General features: G+C 39.4%; 1 long non-coding RNA gene across 4 annotated transcripts in view; it reads right to left on the bottom strand.

Moving 5' to 3' along the window:
• LOC148000341 (uncharacterized) overlaps window positions 1-19,151 on the bottom strand; it is a 73,720-nt gene that overhangs the window by 36,211 nt on the left and 18,358 nt on the right. The gene's annotated exons all lie outside the window — the stretch shown is intronic.

Raw genomic sequence — 19,151 nt, 5'->3', positions numbered from 1 at the left:
TTGTTGGGGGGAGGGGGGACAAGGGGGGGAGGATGAGAAGGGGAATACCCATAAAGAAGGGGAGCGGGGAGGGGGATGTTTGCCCGGAAACCGGGAAAGAGAATAAAACTCGAAATGTATATAAGAAATACTCAAGTTAATAAAATAAAAAAGAACTCTCGCTGCTTTTAAGCTAGTTCCAAGTCCTCACATGGGGTGTGTCATGACTGCCTGTAACACTAGCTACACACACAAACACGCACACACACACACACACACACACACACACACACAGAGAGAGAGAGAGAGAGAGAGAGAGAGAGAGAGAGAGAGAGAGAGAGAGAGAGAGAGTAAATCTCTAAGAGATAACGTCAAGGTTGGTCTAGAATTTCGCAAAGTTGGTAGAGTCCTTGCCTAGCATGCCAAAAGTCCTGAGTTTGTTCCCAGCATGTACCAATGTGATGTTACATGTCTATAATTCAAGCACTTGCGGGCAGAAGTAGATGATCAGAAATTCAAAGTTATCATTAGCGATAAAGTGAGTGTGAGGTCAGCCTTCGATATATGAGCCCCTGCCTCAAGAAGAAAACAAAATGTCATGCAAGCCATGTGTGCTCATCCCAATTCATGTGGCCCCAGCATTTTACTCCGTGAGAATTTTTAACTAACAGGGGCACAGAATCATCAGAGAGATGAACTGAAAGATTTCTTCAAGTTAACTCTGACTGTAAATGTAAGATGGCTTGGATCTGGGTTGCCCAAAGAAAGCCAAGGATTATTCTCAGCTACAGTACAAAATCAGTTTATTGAAAGGTAGCTTACAGTCAGTGATGTCTACAGAAGCATAAATACCCTGGAACGTCACAAAGGCGAGATAAGGGAGAAGGAGGTTACTTTATGATAAACTGATTAAATAATTATTGAAAGCTTGGTCATCATGTTTTAAATATCTGATCATTTTTAGTTACATATCTCTGCGTGATGTGTGCCCATGAGTATAGGTGTTTGTAGAGACCTTAGGTATTGGAACCCCTGTAGGTGGAGTTGGTAGACACAGGTGTTGGGAACTGAACATGTCCTCAACAAAAGTAGTATGAGATCTTAACCAATGAGCCATTTCTCCACCCCATCATCATTAATCCTTAAGAACTTTTGGTCCTGGACACCCGTATTAAGGTGAGCTGCTTGGGAATGAGATTGTTTTCCTATTAAAATGTCAAGATCTGCTTAACTATGTTTCCAAAGGCATTTTTCGTTAAGCAAAGTTTCCCCCTGTAAAGGTCTATAATGAGGTCATATATAATATACATTTTATTTGAGTGCAGTAGAGAAGAGTCAAATGAAAGGGAAGGTCCCAAAGCCACACTGGACAGCCATATACACAGAGACAGATTACACCTTTCGGGGGACCCACACTAGAGGGGCAGACAAAAACACAACATGCAATATTAGCACCATGAGCTTTTAACTAGTTAGGGCCCGGGGCTCTGCTAGGATGTCCAACCTGTGCCTCTAAGAAGAAACAAACAAAAAAAACTCTGTACAAAGAAGCCACCAACTGGAATAATACTGTAATCTGTAATAATACTTAGAATTAATAGTGGAAATCTGGCCATCTCAAACAATAATCTTATGTAGTGCTGCCCCCTGCTGGAAGACACAGAGTCTGGCCTGGTTAGGTGCCTTCTAAAGCTTCCAGGCCGACCCAACTAAGACACAAAGAGAAAGCATGTATTTTCTCTGTGACTTGGCAGACAAAGGCACTATAACACTGGCATGGCTGAGACTGGGGCTCCTGTCTCCAGGATGTGCCCAGCACAGTGACCTGGGACTCATCTGTCACCACTGATGGACTTGACTCCTCCTTGGGGACTGAGGGTACTGTCCTGTCTACTAGGTCTCTTCTTTTCCCAGTTTAGCAGGCAAGGATGCCCTGATGAAGCAGTCTTAGCCTCACCTGCCTTCCAATCATGTACACTACAAAAATGCATGCTTCTAAAGACAGGATTAGTAACCGAGGCTGAACAGTTTTTTTTTTTTTTTCTTCTGGCCTCTTCCTTGTGTGCCCCTAAGCAGATCTCATTTGGTTTGAGCAAAGACTTTCACCCACCTCTGTTTTTAAAAAAATCAACCCTATTGTCCCTGCTTTATAATTTCCCTCCCCTTTGAAGCCACGGTATTGCTGTCTGTGGCACTTGTTCAGAGCAGGCTCTATGCACATATCAAATCAGCTTCCTCCACCAGCAAACAGTATTGCCCTCTCTGAGATGGCAGAAAACCTCTGCTTCATGTTGTCATGTGCACACAAGGAAACAAGAATGCCATGGACCTAGCAATGCCAAACCACTCTCTGCTCTAGACCAAAGCTGGAGGCACACTGAGAGATATGTGTGCTGTCCCATCACCTGCCTGGGACTTGAACCCCACCCTGGGACTCATGGGTACTTGGTTATGAATGGGCAAGGAAGGGTGAGTCTTCCTTTACTGTGTTTAGAGAGAATCAAAGCCAAGATGCTGGGCTGAGTGATGGGGATACTGAAGCCTCATCATCAGTGGGTGGAGCACCTGTGGGTTCCCAAGACTTGAAGGACCTTGGTGGAGTAGGGCCTGCTTCCTTCCTTCCTGTAGCTATAGAGGGATATGGCTCTGAGAGTTATGTCTGGCAGGGGAATCTCTGGGTGATCACATGTACTGAAGGGCCTGGAGTGGTCAGTGATGCAACTGGAAATGAGATGATCGAGTTTCCCAGCTCTCTTGGATGTTAAGAAGGATCTTCCCCTTTGTGTGACCATCCATGACCCCTGTCCTCTGCAGCACCCCGAGGGAACGTACAGAAGACATTTCAGCCCAGGAAGGCAAAGCTTCTGAAAGACTTGCTTCCACAGGGATGGCATCTGTACTCCTCACTGCTAGCCTTTTGAATCTATCTACATTTCCACGTCCTGTATGATTCTGTTTTTCTAATGAATAAGGAAAGGTTTTTATAAGTGTAATAATGGGCAACACAAAATTAAAGAATGATGTAAACTGTGGTTGCCTCCAAAGGGTGCCTCATATTTTAAATGTGTTTGCATTTCTGGGAAGGAGTGTTTTGCACGCACACACATTCATGTAGACACAGGAGAACCCTTAGGTGTCGGGTGCACAAACACAAATCATTCACGGTCTTTGAGACAGGCTTCCTCATTGGCCTGGAGCTCATGAATTTGGCCAGGCTAGCTGGCCAGTAAGACCAAGAGATCTTCCCATCTCTGCCTCCTCAGTGTGGAAATAACAAGTGTATGCCACCATGCCCAGCATTTTTACGTAAGTTATGGGTCTTCCTTTTTAAAGATTTTTTTTATTTATATGAGTATCCTGGAGCTGTCTTCAGACACACACTAGAAGAGGGGATTGGATCCTATTACAGATGATTGTGGCCACCATATGCCCATTAAAACCAGTAAAGATACACTTTGAAAAATGCATGCCAATATGTTTGCCCTAGAAAGATTTTAAGAAATGGTAACTTAGGACAGAGAAACGGTTTAGTGAGTGAAGGTACTTACCACCATGCAGGATAAACTGAGTTCAATTCCCAGGACCCACATGGTGGCAGGAAAGAGCTAATTTCACAGGTTGTTCTCTGACCTCCACACAGGTTCTGTGGCATGCAAGTTAAAATAAGTAAACAAAAGTCATTTTAAAAATACTAATTCTATACTGACCGTTTTAAATGTCAGTAGCTTCATGAAAAGACTCCTCAAAGCTGTACCTCTGAGTTTCTAAATGACATGTGTCCGGCATGTAGGCAGGGACACAGGGTAAAGATAATTAATCCTCAAGGTCTCTCTCTCCTTCCTGCAGTAACTCTGTCTCTTGAAAGGCCCTGCCTCCCAAAGCCTCCACAGTCTCCACAAAGATTGCCACTACCCAGAGACCAGAGTTCTAACACATGATCTTGTAGGTGACATGTCATATTCAAAACATAGCAAACTTACAATTTTCACCTATGATCTTAATTAAGTGAATGTGCCTCCATTTCAAGCCAACACACACACACACACACACACACACACACACTCTCTCTCTCTCTCTCTCTCTCTCTCTCTCTCTCTCACACACACACACACACACACACACACACATATCCTGTCCACAGACACACATATTTTAAGCCTGATTAGATAGGCAGGGAGGGAGGGAGGGAGAGAGCGAGGGGGAGAGAGAGAGAGAGCGAAAGAGAGAGAGAGAGAGAGAGAGAGATAGAGAGAGACAGAGACATAGACAGAGACAGAGACAGACTCAGTTGATTGTTTATAATCACTCAATATATGAATAAAGGTTATTACTTCTTTCAATGAAATTTGATTATTATCTTCCTTTAATTTTTTTCTCTTTGTAAATTTAGCATGACAGAGAGTATTGGTGGGTTTCTTGGTATCTTTGATGAATTCAAGAATGTCCTCAGAAGACAACCCTTCATTTGAGAGTATTTCTGGAGAAATCTCCTTGTACCTTCAAAATGCTGTCTTCCAGAACTGATGGTTTGTTCCTTTACTTTCTTTCAAGTTTCTGCAGCATTCTTGGATTCATGGATATATTCCACATTAAACCACAGAGAAACACTAAATCCTTCTGACAGTTACTAAAGCATTTAATAACTTTTAAAATACTTTATTTTTACCCATGGTAATTTTTTGAGGTTAACACTTAACCTATGAAAATGCTGTTGTTTGAAAATAACAGTTTAGGCATTTGGAAAAAATAATCTGCTACTAATGAACTAACACACATTGCATCATTTTAGCTTTACTTTTCCATACAGTTTTTATGAACTACTTTATTGATGATTCTAACAATTTTCACACAGAAGGTGATAGACTAGAAGTTACAGAATTCATCACTCCTGGAGACAGACTCATAGAAGATGTCTTTATTCACTTGATTTCATTGGGATCCAAAGCATTGATGACCCAAGTGTGGACTGCGCCCCCACAGTGGCAATTTATCTTTCAGTATTGATTATTCTTAACTCTCAGAAAATATATCGTGAATTTAAATAATTTATGTAAGAAATTATTCAATAATGTTCATAAGAATAGTCTGTTACTAAAGATCATTATAGAAAAATTTAAAAGAACTGTTATCAAACAGCATGTGGATTCTCTAGCAGTACACAGATAGGAAAAGATACCAAATCAGGAGCCTAGCATCCAGAAGAAATAACTGGAGAAGTCTTCCTGAACACAGTCATACTGGCATTCTTGGTTACATGGCTTGTAGGCAGATAGAAGAGTGTGTCCATGAATGAGATTCCAGTTCTCTACACCATTACCACCATTTTTATGCCATGCAATAAGGATAGTAACCTCTGTTGGACAGCGTTTCTGTTATTAGCTGTTCTCAAGGGAAGACTGTTTTTCCTCATACGATATTCTGCTTGTGCCTTTATGGGAAAAATGTTGTTATTCTTGTGCTGTTTATTTGTTCACCTTTTCCCCTATCTCAGGGCTAAGGGGCCAGCCTCTCCCTGTACAAGAACCTTAGAAGGTACTTTCACACCATACATGCTCGGGTTTGAAATAGGGGTGTGGTCTCTCTCCTGCTTCTAGATCCAGTTGAGATAGAAAGAAATTAAATGCCTAGAGATATCAAGCATTTATATCTGGTAACAGACTTAGAACTCTGGTGCTAGAACCAGATTAAGGTAGCATGCCATGTGTCTTTTACTACATAGACATCACATTAGAGTTAATAAAGATTCCATAGACTATCCTAATGTAAACATTAGGATAACCCTGTAACCCTGAATGAACTGTGCCCTACTTTGGTTTCTATTGTTATGATCAAACACGAAACAATACAGTATTTTCAAAAAACGGCACTGGTTCAACTGGGGATCACCACGTAGAAGAGTGCAAATCGATCCATTCTTATCACCCTGTACCAAGCTCAAGTACAGAGGGATCAAGGACCTCCACATAAAACCAGATACACTCAAATTAATAAAAGAAAAAGTGGGGAAGAGCCTCAAACGCATGGGCAGTGGTGAAAATTTCCTGATCGGAATACCAATGGCTTATGCTCTAAGATCGAGAATTGACCAATGGGACCTCATGAAATTGCAAGGCTTCTGTAAGGGAAAGGACACTGTCATTAGGACAAAACAGCAAACAACATGTTTGCAAAAGTTCTTTACCAATCCTATCCAATAGAGGGCTAATATCGAATATATACAAAGAACTAAAGAACTTAGACTCCAGAGATTCAAATAACCCTATTAAAAATGGGGTACAGAGCTTAAAAAATAATTCTCACCTGAGGCATATTGAATGGCTGTGAAGTACCTAAGGAAATGTTCAACAGCCTTAGTCAACAGGGAAATGCTAATTAAAACAACCCTGAGATTCCACCTCATACCAGTTAGAATGGCTAAGATCAAAAACTCAGGTGGCAAAAGTACCCATTGAGGATGCTGAAAAAGAGAAAGACTCCTCCATTGTTGGTGAGATTGCAAGCTGGTACAACCAATCTAAAAATCAGTCTGGAGATTCCTCAGAAAAATGGACGTAGTACTACCTGAGGACCCTGCCATACCATTCCTTGACATATACCCAAAAGATGTTCCAACATATAAGAAGGACACATGCTCCACTATGTTCATACCAGTCTTATTTATATAATTCCCAGACGCTGGAAAGAAGCCAGATGTCCTTCATCAGAGAAATGGATACAGATAATCTGGTACATTTACACAATGGAATACTACTCAGCTCTTTAAAACAATGACTACATGAAATGCTTAGGAAAATTGATGGAACTAGAAAATATCATCCTGAGTGAGTTAAATCAGTCACAAAAGAACACACATGGTACCACCCACTGATAAATAGATATTAGCTCATGAGCTCAGGATATGTTAGAAACGAGTCACAAACCATATGAAGCTCAAGAAGTGGGAAGATCAAAATGGTGATCTTCATTCCATCATAAAAGTGAGAACAAAAAACTCATGGGAGGACATACAGGGACATAGAGTGTACCAGGAACTGAGGAAAAGGTCATCCAGAGACTGCCCCACATGGGAATCCTTCCCATATTCAGCCTCTAAATCCAGTCACTATTGCTGATGACAAGATGTGCTTGCTGACAAGAGACAGATATGGGTGTCTTTGAGACGCTCTGCCAGAGCCTGACTGATACAGATGGGCTAACCTTTGGGTTGAACAATAGGACCCCAATTACGGAGTTAGAGAAAAGACAGAAGTAGGTGAAGCAGCTTGCAACACCTTAGGAAGAACAACAATATCATACAATGAGACCTCACACATGAGCTTCCAAGGACTAAACCAGCAACCAATGAGTACACATGGAAGGACCCATGACTCCAGCCACATATGTAGCAGAGGATGGCATTGTCCCCATCAATAGGAAGGGAAGCCCTTGGTCCTGTGAAGGCTTGTTTCCTCAATGTAGGGAAATGCCGGTGTTGAGTTTGGAATGGGTGGGTGGGAGTTGGAGCGTCTTCATAGAATCAGAGGGAGGGGGAGGGGATGGCCGAGGCTGGGAAAGGGAGTAACATTTAAAATGTAAATACATAAAATATCCAAGAAAATATACAGTTGAAAATACCAAATACACATAACAACATGAAGCATTTATGTGTTTGGTTCTGAAGCACTGAATTTGGACAATGGAACTTTGTAATACAAAGAGTAGATGGTTAAATATTCCCAGCTACCAGACTTGTTTCTATTTTTATTCTTTTATCCCCTTACTCCATTTAATATTCTTTCTTTGTTTTCATTACTGTTTGGACTATCACATTGTTAATGCTCTTCGCTTTAGCTGTGCGTACAATATTATTCAAGAGGAAAAAGGGTGAACAATCGGGTTGAAAAGTATGCAGTTTACTCACAAATGGTGTGTGGAGTAGACAAAGATGAGCATGTAGATCTGGATCCTGTAGGTGTGTGGGGTGTGCAGGGCTTGCTGTGATGGGAGAACTGGGTTCTGATGTTGCCAAGTATTAACAGTTTCTGTTGCTTATGTTCTTGTGCTTGAGTGCTGCCATCTGGTTATCTCTGGGTTTAATTGGTCTAGCTGTCTCTTACTGGAGCCTGTCCCTACTGCAAGCCTGTTGACCTGTGAGCCTGTGATTCTGTGATCCTGGATACATCAGAACTTCTTGAGGGTCAAGCTGCTTCTACGTGTGGACTCAGTGGGGTCATCTCAAATTGTCAAAGCATTAATAAAAATATTAGGAGAATCAAGCCACAGCCAGAAACAGCAAGACAAGCTAACATCAGAGACAAACTGATGATGAGAAGTAAGCACAGGAAGACAAACAACAGAATCTAAGACTACTTGGCATCATCAGAGTCCAGTTCTCCCTTCAAAGGAAATATTGGATATCCAAACACACTGGAAAGGCAAGACTTAGATTTTAAATCCCGTTTTTATCATGACGATGGGGGACTTAAAGAAGGTCAGAAATGACTCCCTTAAGGAAATACAGGACAACAGGGGTAAACAAGTACAAGCCCTTAAAGAGGAAACACAAAAATCCCTTAAAGAATTACAGGAAAACACAACCAAGCAGTAGATGGAATTAAACAAAACCATCCATGAGTGAAAAACGTAAATAGAAACAATAAAGAAAGCACAAAGAGAGACAACCCTGGAGAGAGAAGATCTGGGGAAGAGATTAGGAGTCGTAGATGTGAGATTCACCAACAGAATACAAGGAAGAGAAGATAGAATCTCAGGGGCAGAAGATACCATGGAAAACATCAGAAGAACCGTCAAAGACAATGGAAAAAGCAGAAAGTTCTCAGCCCAAAACATACAGGAAATCCATGGAAGAATGAGAAGCTCAAACCTTAGGAATATAGGTATATAAGAGAGAGAAGACTCCAAACTTAAAGGGCCAGTAAATATCTTCAACATATTATAGAAGAAAACTTCCCTAACCTAAAGAAAGAGATGCGCATAAACATACAAGAAACATACAGAACTCCAAACAGACTGGAACAGAAAAGAAATTTCTCCTGTCACATAAAAGTCAAAACACCAAATGCAGAAAAAAATGAAAGAAATTTCAAAGAAGTAAGGGGGTAAGCTCAAATAACACATGAAGGCAGACCTATAAGAATTACACTGGTCTACTCACCAGAGATTATGAGAGCCAGAAGGTCCTGGAGAGACGTCATGCAGAACCTAAGAGATCACAACTGTGAGCCCAGGCTATTATATCCAGCAAAACTCTCAATTAACATAGACAAAGAATCCATGATATTCCATGACAAATCCAAATTTACAAAATCTCTTTCTACAAATACAGCCCTACAAAGGATATTATGTGGAAAAGCCCAACACAAGGAGGGACACCACACCCAAGGAAAAGCAAGAAAGTTAATCTCTTTGCAAGCAAAATAAAGAAGAGAAACACACAAAGATAATACCACCTCTAAATACAAAAATACCAGAAAGCAACAATCACTATTCCTTAATATCTCTCAACAACAATGGACTCAATTCTCCAATAAAAAGATACAGACTGACAGATTGGATACGTAAAGAGTACCCAGCATTTTGCTCCATAGGAAACACATCTAAGAGACAAATATTGACCCTACCCCAGAGTAAAAGACTGGAAAAGGACTTTCCAAGCAAATGGTCAAAGGAAGCCAGTGAGAGTAGCCATTCTAATGTTGAATAAACCAAAAGTCAGTAAAAAAGATAAGAAAGAAAACGTCATATTCATCAAAGGAAAAATCCACCAAGATGGACTCTCAATCCTAAATGTCTATGCTCCAAATGCAAGGGCATATACATTCATAAAAGAAACCTTACTAAAGGTCAAATCACACCTTTTACCTCACACAATAATAGAGCAAGGTTTCAACACCGCTCTCTCATCAATGGACAGACCATGGAAATAGAAGTTAAACAGACATAGAGAAATTAACAGAAGTTATGACCCAAATGTACTTAACAGATATTAATAGAACACTTCATCCTAAAACAAAAGGATACACCTACTTCTCAGCACCTCATGGTATCTTCTCAAAAATGAACCATATAACCGATCATGGAAACAGAATTTCAACAGAGATGTAGAGAAACTAACAGAAGTTATGAGACAAATGGATTTAACAGATATTTATAGAATATTCCATCCTAAAAAAAAAAGGTTATACCTTCTTCTCAGAATCTCCTGGACCCTTTCCCAAAATTAACCATATAATCAGTCACTGAACAGGCCTGAACAGATACAGGAAGATAGAAATAGTCCCATGCAGTCCATCATATTCCGAAAAGACTAATGCTGATCTGCAATAACAACAATAACGAAAGAACGCCCATATATACATGGAAGTTGAACAACGCTCTACTCACTTATAACTTAGTCAAGGAAAAAATGAAGAAATTAAAAGACTTCTTAGAGTTTAATGAAAATGAAGGTAAAACATATCCAAACTTTGGGACACAACAAAAGCTGTGTGAAGAAGAAAACTCATAACTGTGAGTGACTGCAAAAAAGAAAAAGACAGGGGAGAGCATACATCAGTTCCTTGACAGCACACATGAAAGCTCTAAAACAAAATGAAGCAAGTGCATCCAAGAGGAGTAGAAGGTAGGAAATAATCAAACTCAGGGCTGAAATCAACCAAGTAGAAAGGAAAAAAGTCTATACAAAGAATCAACAAAACCAAGAGCTGGTTCTCTGAGAAAATCAATAAGATAGATAAACTCGTAGACAGACTAACCAGAGGGCACAGAGAGTGTGTCCAAATTAACAAAATCAGAAATGAAAAGGGAGACATAACAACAGAATCTGAGGAAATTAAAAGGATCATCAGGTCCTACTAAAAAAAAGCCTATATTCAACAAAATTAAAAATCTGGAGGAAATGAATAGTTTTCTAGACAAATATCACGTACCAAAGTTAAACCATGAACAGGTAAACCATCTAAATTACCCCATAACTCCTAAAGAAGTAGAACCAGTGATTAATTGTCTGCAAATCAAAAAGAGCCCACCACAAGATGGGTTTAATGCAGAATTCTATCAGACCTTCATAGAAGACCTCATACCAATATTCCCCAAACTATTCCACAAATTAGAAACAGACAAAACACAACAAATGTCTTCTATGAAGCCACAATTACTTATACCACAGAAAGACCCAACAATGAAAGAGAATTATAGACCAAATTCCCTAATGAATATCAACACAAAAATACTCAATAAAATTCTAGCAACCAGATCCAAGAACACATCAAAATGTTCATCCATCACGAGGAAGTAGACTTCATCCCAGGAATAAAGGGATGGTTCAATAAATGGAAATCCAACGACATAATCCACTTTATAAAAATACTCAAAGATAAACACTACATGATCATTTCATTAGATGCTGAGAAAGGAATTGACAAAATTCAACACCCTTGCATAATAAAAGTCCTGAAAAATCAGGAATTCAAGACCCATACCTAAACACAGTGAAAGCAATGTACAGGAAACCCCAGCGAACATCAAACTAAATGGAGACAAATGTTAAACAGTCCCACTAAAATCAGGGAATAGACAAAGCTGCGCATTCTCTCGCTATTTAATAATAAATATAGTTTTCAAAGTCTAAGCCAGAATAATCAGACAACAAAAGAATGTCAAAGAGATACAAAGTGGAAAGTAAGAAATCAAAATATCACTATTTGCAGATGATTTCATAGTATACTTAAGGGATGACAAGAGTTCCACCAGAAAACTACTAAGCCTGATAATGAGCAAAGTGGCTGTGTATAAAATTTACTCAAAGATATCAGTAGCCATTTTCTACTCAAAGGTTAAACAGGCTGAGAAAGAAATTAGGGAATGATACACTTCATATTACTCCCAAATAATACATAATATCATGGTATGACTTTAACCAAGACAGTGAAAGATCTGTATGACAAGAACTTCCAGTCTCTGAAGAAAGAAATTGAAGAAGATGTCAGAAGATGGAAAGACCTATCATGCTCATGGATTAGCAGAATTAATATGGTAAAAATGGCCATTTTGTCAAACGCAATGTACAGATTCAATATACTCTCCAAAATACCAACTGAATTCTTCATAGAGACAGTATGAGCAATTTGCATTTTTGTTTGGAATAACAACAACAACAAACAAAACAAAACAAAACAAAACAAAGAAACAAAAAGGAACGAAGGTAGTTAAAAGTATTCTCAACAATAAAAGAAAAGACCTTCTGGTGGAATCACCATCCCTGACTTCAGCAGTATTACACAGCAGTAGTTATGAAAACTGCATGTTAGTTGTACAGAGACAGACAGATAGATCAGTGGAATTTAATTGAAAACCCAAAAATGAACCCACACACCTATGGTCACTTGATCTTTGACAAAGGAGCTAAAGCCATTCAATGGAAAAAAGATAGCATTTTCAAGAAATGGTGCTATTTCAACTTGATGTCAGTATGTAGAAGAATGCAAATAGATTCATTCTTATCACCCTGTACAAAGCTTAAGTCCAAGTGGATCAAGGACCTCCTCATCAAACCAGATACACTCAAACCAATAGAAAAAAAGTGGGGAAGAGTCTGAAACACATGGGCACTGGGGAAATTTTCCTGACTAGATCACCAATGGCTTATGCTCTAAGGTCAAGAATCTACAAATGGGACCTCATAAAACTACAAAGCTTCTGTAAGGCAAAGGACTTTATCATTAGGACAAAAAGGCAACCAACAGATTGGGAAAAGATCTTTACCAATCCTACAACTGAAAGAGGACTAATATCCAAAATATACAAAGAATTCAAGAAGTTAGACTCCAGTGAGTCAGAGAACCCATGAAAAAATGGGGTACAGTGTTAAACAAAGAATTCTCAGCTCGGGAATATTGAATGTCGGAAAAGCACCTAAAGAAATGTTCAACATACATCTGTAGTCATCCAGGGAATGCAAATTGAAACAACCGTGAGATTCCACCTCACACCAGTCAGAATGACTAAGAAAAAAAAACTCAGGTGACAGCAGATGCTGGCAAGGATGAGGAGAAAGAGGAACACTCCTGCATTGATGGTGGGATTTTAAACTGGTACAACCTCTCTGGAAATCCCTGGGTAGGTTCTTCAGAAAATTGAAAATTGGACTCTCTGAGGTTCCTGCTATATTTCTCTTGGCCATATTCCCAAAAGATGTTCCAACATAAAACAAAAACCCCAAAAGAACAACAATTCCAACCAACCAGAGCTCCTAGGGAGTAATCCACTACCCACAGAGTACACATAGACTGACCCATGGCTCTAGCTGCATATGTAGCCAAGCATGGCCTTGTTGGGTACCAATGGGAGGAGAAACCCTTTGTCCTTCCATGTCTGGACCTCCCACTGCAGTGGAATTTCAGGGCGGGGAGACAGGAAAGGTAGATATTTGGGGAGGGGAACAAGCTTATAGAAGAAGGGGGAGGGCAAATGGGATGGGGGATTATGAATGTGATATCAGGAAATAGAATAACATTTGAAATCTAAGTACAATTAAAAAAATAGAAAAGAAAAGAAAAATAAAGAAAAATTATCCAGTAAAAATAAAATAAAATAAAATAAAAAAAATATAAAAAGAGCAAACTACAAAAATACAGTTACATACAATCAGTCTTAAGGGAACTAGCTCGGTGTATATGGGTGTTTGCTGGGCAAATATAGACATGAGTTTAAATCTCCATAAAAATCACATCTGACTATATATGTGCCTCTAAACTAAGCCTTGAGAGCAGCAGACAAAATATTGGTGCTGGCATGCCAACCTAGCTTCAAGTTCAGACACCATCTCAAAGGACTAAGCAGGACAATGATAGAGCAGGACACCTGAACTCCTCCTCTAGACTGTGCATGCGAACAAATGCTCACAACCAGATGTACACACACACACACACACACACACATACACACACACACAAACACACACACACACACACACGCATAAAATATTCTTTGAAGAGTATTGAAGACAATGTTAACATAACTAAGGTAAAGAGAGGAGCCAATAAAACACCCGGTGTAGTCTCAGAGTGTCTCCTCAACACATCACATTGCAAAGACATCATGTCTGGATTCAGCCTCCTTTACCAAACTCACTCCAGAGAGCTGCTGCAATCCTCCAGCCACATGAGGATGCAACAAAAGGCACAGCCCACAAGTTAATGTCCTGGCTGACTGGCCTGTGGCATTTTGTTGTAACCCATGAGTCTCATGCAACAACCCCAAAGCCACACTGTCAGGCTCTCTCACTGAAGCTCAGGCTTGCTGGCAGCTCCTGCTGAGACTAGTTTTCTGTTCTTTGATATTTCATGAGTGATACTCTAATTCATGCTCGTCTATAGCACACACAGAGGCTGCATGCAAAACTCCTACGTTAGGTTGACCTCCTGAGCTGTTCAATAAGTTGCAAAATAGTGTTATGACTGAACATCTCACAATCCTCTGAGTTTCCCTCAGATGATGATGTGAGTTTGGTAAGCTCAAAGATATGATTTCCTTGTTCTTTTACCAATAAAATGAATTATAGTTATATCAGATGTCTTTATAATATGTACCCCAAACCAAAAGTATACAGAAGAGACAAATACCCACGTTTTACATAAATAACAATGCAGATGCTTCTGAAAAGCCTGACTTTTAAGTAAGGACACGTTTACTATTGGTGACATTTTTTTTTCAATTTTTGTGTTTATTAACTTGAGTATTTCTTATTTACATTTCGAGTGTTATTCCCTTTCCCAGTTTCCAGGCCAACAATCCCCTAACCCCTCTTCCTCCTCCCCTTCTTTATGGTTGTTCCCCTCCCATCCTCCCCCCTTTGCCGCCTCCCCCCAACAATCACGTTCACTGTGGGTTCAGTCTTAGCAGGATATTGGTGAATTTTGAAAATGTTTTGAAAAGAAATATTTGAATATAACAAAAGATTCTTAATTTTTGTTTTCTACTATATTTCAAAATCACCATATTACTTTAACTTTTATACTCTATCTTATTAAATATGATTGAATAAATTTTTTCATACTTTGTCCTTTTCATTGGAAGTTTTCTTTGAAGACCTACAAAAATATAATATACTTTCTGATGAATATTAAATTTGTAAAATAAAACAGAAAAATGTTTATTTCTCCTATTCATAAAATTTACCAGATATTAGAAATAAAATAATTTTCTACAAAAGAAATATGCGGTAGACAAGAAGGGGAACATTAATATACAATGAATACCATGACTGCAATCATAAAAAGATTGAAATTAAGACTGGAACACAGCTCAGGTTGACAGAAGGCACTGCTTGTGCACAGGAGTTGAGTTCAGTGGCCAGAAGCCATGCTGTGTGTCTCACAACCAACTCTAACTCCAGATCTACAAACACGTAAAACCTGTGGCTTCCACCACCAACTCTAGTCATGTCTGCATACAACTACAAGCACAGACATGTACATGTTATTTAAAATAATGATGATAATATTAACATTTTAAAAAATAATATATTTTGTTCAAATATTAAAGGCATTAAGACAAGGGAAAATGTCCTTCCTCATTTGTTTGATACAAGCAAATACACTAACATCTCCATTGTCATTTCCAGTAAGAACTTGGAATGAGGTAGACACAAACTGTACCAGGATTTTAAATCCAGAAGTGTTCAAAACACAATACAGAGCTAAGATCACAAAAGGGGTCAAGGGAGCTCCACTGGCCCAAACCTGCTCAGGGAAGACATGAGCAGTTGCTTTAGCCTGGAAATGTTCACTAAATCTTCATTTATGTCTTCACAGTTTTGGTTGGTGTTTGGTTGAGAACTTTTGCTCTATTTATCAAATCTTGGCGAAGAAAATCTTGTTTTGTTTAACAAACCATGTGTGCCTCTGCCTTCGGGGTTGAGGATTCTAAGATGACTATTGATCAGTTATTTTCTCTATCATTTAGAAACTATCAATCCTAGCTTTCTGTCTGGTGAGAAACTGGATGAAGACTCTATGGGAAAAACATGGGAAAGTCTCACCCCTAGGGATGGTAGTCACACTGCAGTTTGGTCAAAGTATGCCAGGGTCAGTGAGAAGTTAACATTTTGTTCTTATGTGAGTCCAAGAAAATGATCTACTTTTCTCAAGTGCAGATGGGATAGCTTCCACAAACCAACAGTTGTTACAGAATGTTAGGGTCTAAGTGAAAAATGAACCATGTTATCCATTGACTAATATATGAATGTTTCTGTGTGCCCTTTAGCTTGTGTCATATTAAATGCAAGCTGGAGTAATTTGAGAAAAAACTGAATTGAGTTTAGGTAAGGTCATGGAACCTTTTAATTGATTGATGACATTGGGTATAAGGTCATGGCTCCACATAAGTACGTAACTGTATAATATTACAAACAATAAAGCAAACTAATACACTGTCCACAAACCAGTGTTGGATATCAGTTGTGAATCGCTTATTATAATTCATATGATACCACTCATTATTTTTAAAGTAGAAAGAGGCTTTATTGGGGTTTGGATATCTACTATCAAGAGAGGTTCCTGTGCTTGAACATTGGTCTCTGGCATGTGACCCTGTTTTCTGAGGTTGTAGAAAATCTGAAAAACATAACCTAGCAGAAAGAAGTAGGTCATAGGAGATATAGGGACTGCTAACTGGGTGTAACCATCTTCCTCAAGTCTCTACTGCCTCACTGACCTTAATTCTTTCCTGTCTGGAGGACAGAAAATAAAGAAAACAAGTGGACTGTGCCCAACCCTCATTGGTCCATTTCAGCTCTGACCTCAAAAGGAACCATTGTGAGGTCATTTACTTCCTTAGTTACTGAAAACACATCCTGTCTGTTCGGGGCATTAGCTGTTGGTTGGTGGCTGGGTTAGTTGGTTGGTTTGGTTGGTTTGGTTGGCTGGTTGATTGGATGGTTGGTTGGTTGGTTGGTTGGTTGGTTGGACAGCAATTGCATTTATTCAGTTAGCCACTGAACTTGGATATTCATGAATTGTTGAATCTGAACACAGTGAGTTTTCCTCTATATTCCTATGTCTCACTTTAGACTTGTTTGTTTTCTGTATTTAAACTAAGTCTCTGTTCCTGTATATTTTTGTTTGAATATTGAATAGGAGAATTTTTCTTTGTTGATTTGATTTATCACCCGATTTTGCATTGTCATATTTTACATGTATTTATTCCATGAACTAATTTTGAACAATAGTTTATGATAACAAAACAGCACGAACAATCTCCTAATGGCATTTCCAGACATGTACATAAAGAACTTTGACCATATTCCCATGATCACACTTTCCCTGGCTAGTCCCTTTCAGGTTCCTCAGTTTTTCCCTTTTAGTTTGTTCCCTTTCTTTCCAAGTACTGGCCCAATTGTTCAAGTTCTCCTATTCAGAGGACTGGTAGGCTACATTGGGTGGTCTATTAAGAAAAGGCACCAACAGGTCTCTGTGATTTAGCAGGAAGCCTCCCCCTAGCGGGTTAACTTGGGATCTTCCTTGCAGTGCAAACTCATGACCCTATGCAAGCTACAAGGCAATGCTTAGATCCTAATTTTTTGACGATAACTATGAAAGTAGGTAGATGAATAGAATTCAAGGACAGAATAGATATAAGTCTAAGAAGATCCAGTTTTATACTGCCAAGAAGAACTTTCCAAAGTGAGACATATGATACTATGACCCTTCATTTACCTGGGTCATTCTGTTGGCAGCTGTCATTCCATTGAATTGCTATCTTCTATCTTCAGGAGAACAAATGTGACTCTGAAGCTAGTGTGGTACCAGGCACAGGAGGTCGGGCCAATAATGAACTCGAAGCAAAGGAACAAGCATGGGCCTTTGAGTCTTGCTGGCAAAACAGCTTAAAGTACACGTCCAGGAAAAAAAGTGCCTAGTGCTGGAATGGTCTGCCCAGCATTCCACTGGACTCACTCAAACAACATTTAGAGAAAGAGAGGGAATTTTATATTGACAATGTGCCTCTCCAAATTTCCAAACCTAGGCTTGAATAAAACTACTTCCACCATTCCTATAGTTTTTATCTGCTAGTGGAATGGGAGTGCAGAACAGAACCTTCATAGTCAAGCAACAAAGAGCCTTTCAGGATCCTTTTTGCTTTCCATGACATTGCTGAGGAAGGAGGGTTGTATTCCCTGGGACATTCAAAAATCTAACATCTGATTAGAGACCTAACAAGTAGGACTTTGAAGCCCATGGCTGGACCATACCTGTACCTCTGTTTCATTGTTTGAAGGTTTAGCTTGTTAGCATTGCTAGGAAATGCTTTGTGTGCAATGTGTACACATGTGGTGTTTCTATATGACTATGAACATTTCAAGAGGGAATGTCCTTCCTTGACCTCTGCTAAACTGCAGTCCATTTCCTTTGGCATCTGTCATGGAGTTGGTTCTTAGTGAGTCCTGTCAGATTCCTCTAATGTGTAAAACTGATGAGTTGTGGTGAGAGGGGATAGCAGCATACATTCAAACACATGCAAATGGCTCACAAAAGCCCTTGCACCTCTGTCATTAATGTCATAATCTCATGTGTAAGCCCAATGGGTCTAAAGTTACTTTCTAGAGCTTTGGGAACATAGATCAAGCAAAAAATACATAGCAGCCACTTCTTTCTTTCATTTCGCATGTTTGTTTTTGTTCCATGAGACAGACGCTCCTGGACCACAGGCTGGAATCATCATTTCCGAGTAGCCAAAGATTACTTGAAGTGATGATCTTCCTCCTCCACTTTAACAAATTTTATAATTAACATGGGCTCATCTTTATGAGACTATCCTGACTTTAACTTTGTCCTATGTCTGTCAGAGGACCCTGAGGAACTCTCATCACTCTGGGTCCAGGTAGCTTACCCAAGTCTAGATTTTTCTTATTGGACTGTTTTGTGCCAATTCCTACTTCAACCTTCAACCCCAATTCAACAGCAGTAAGATGTGGATACACAGGAAACTGCTACAGGGCACAACATGTCACCTTCACCAAAGATACACTGATCTCATACTTTTTCTTGACCCTCTGGGAATACATACACAGGGCCAGTTAGAATTAGAAAGCAGCCTTGGTACATAATTAATTTGTTGGGTACTTGTCCTTGCCTTGCTAACATCCTGATGCACAAGTAATCAACTTCTGTTGT

The sequence above is a fragment of the Rattus norvegicus genome, chromosome 17 (assembly GCF_021556685.1).
Source record: "Rattus norvegicus strain SHRSP/BbbUtx chromosome 17, alternate assembly SHRSP_T2T, whole genome shotgun sequence".
Lineage (NCBI taxonomy): Eukaryota > Metazoa > Chordata > Mammalia > Rodentia > Muridae > Rattus > Rattus norvegicus.
Note: the sequence above shows the minus strand (reverse complement) of the source record. Positions and strands in the feature narration are given on the sequence as shown.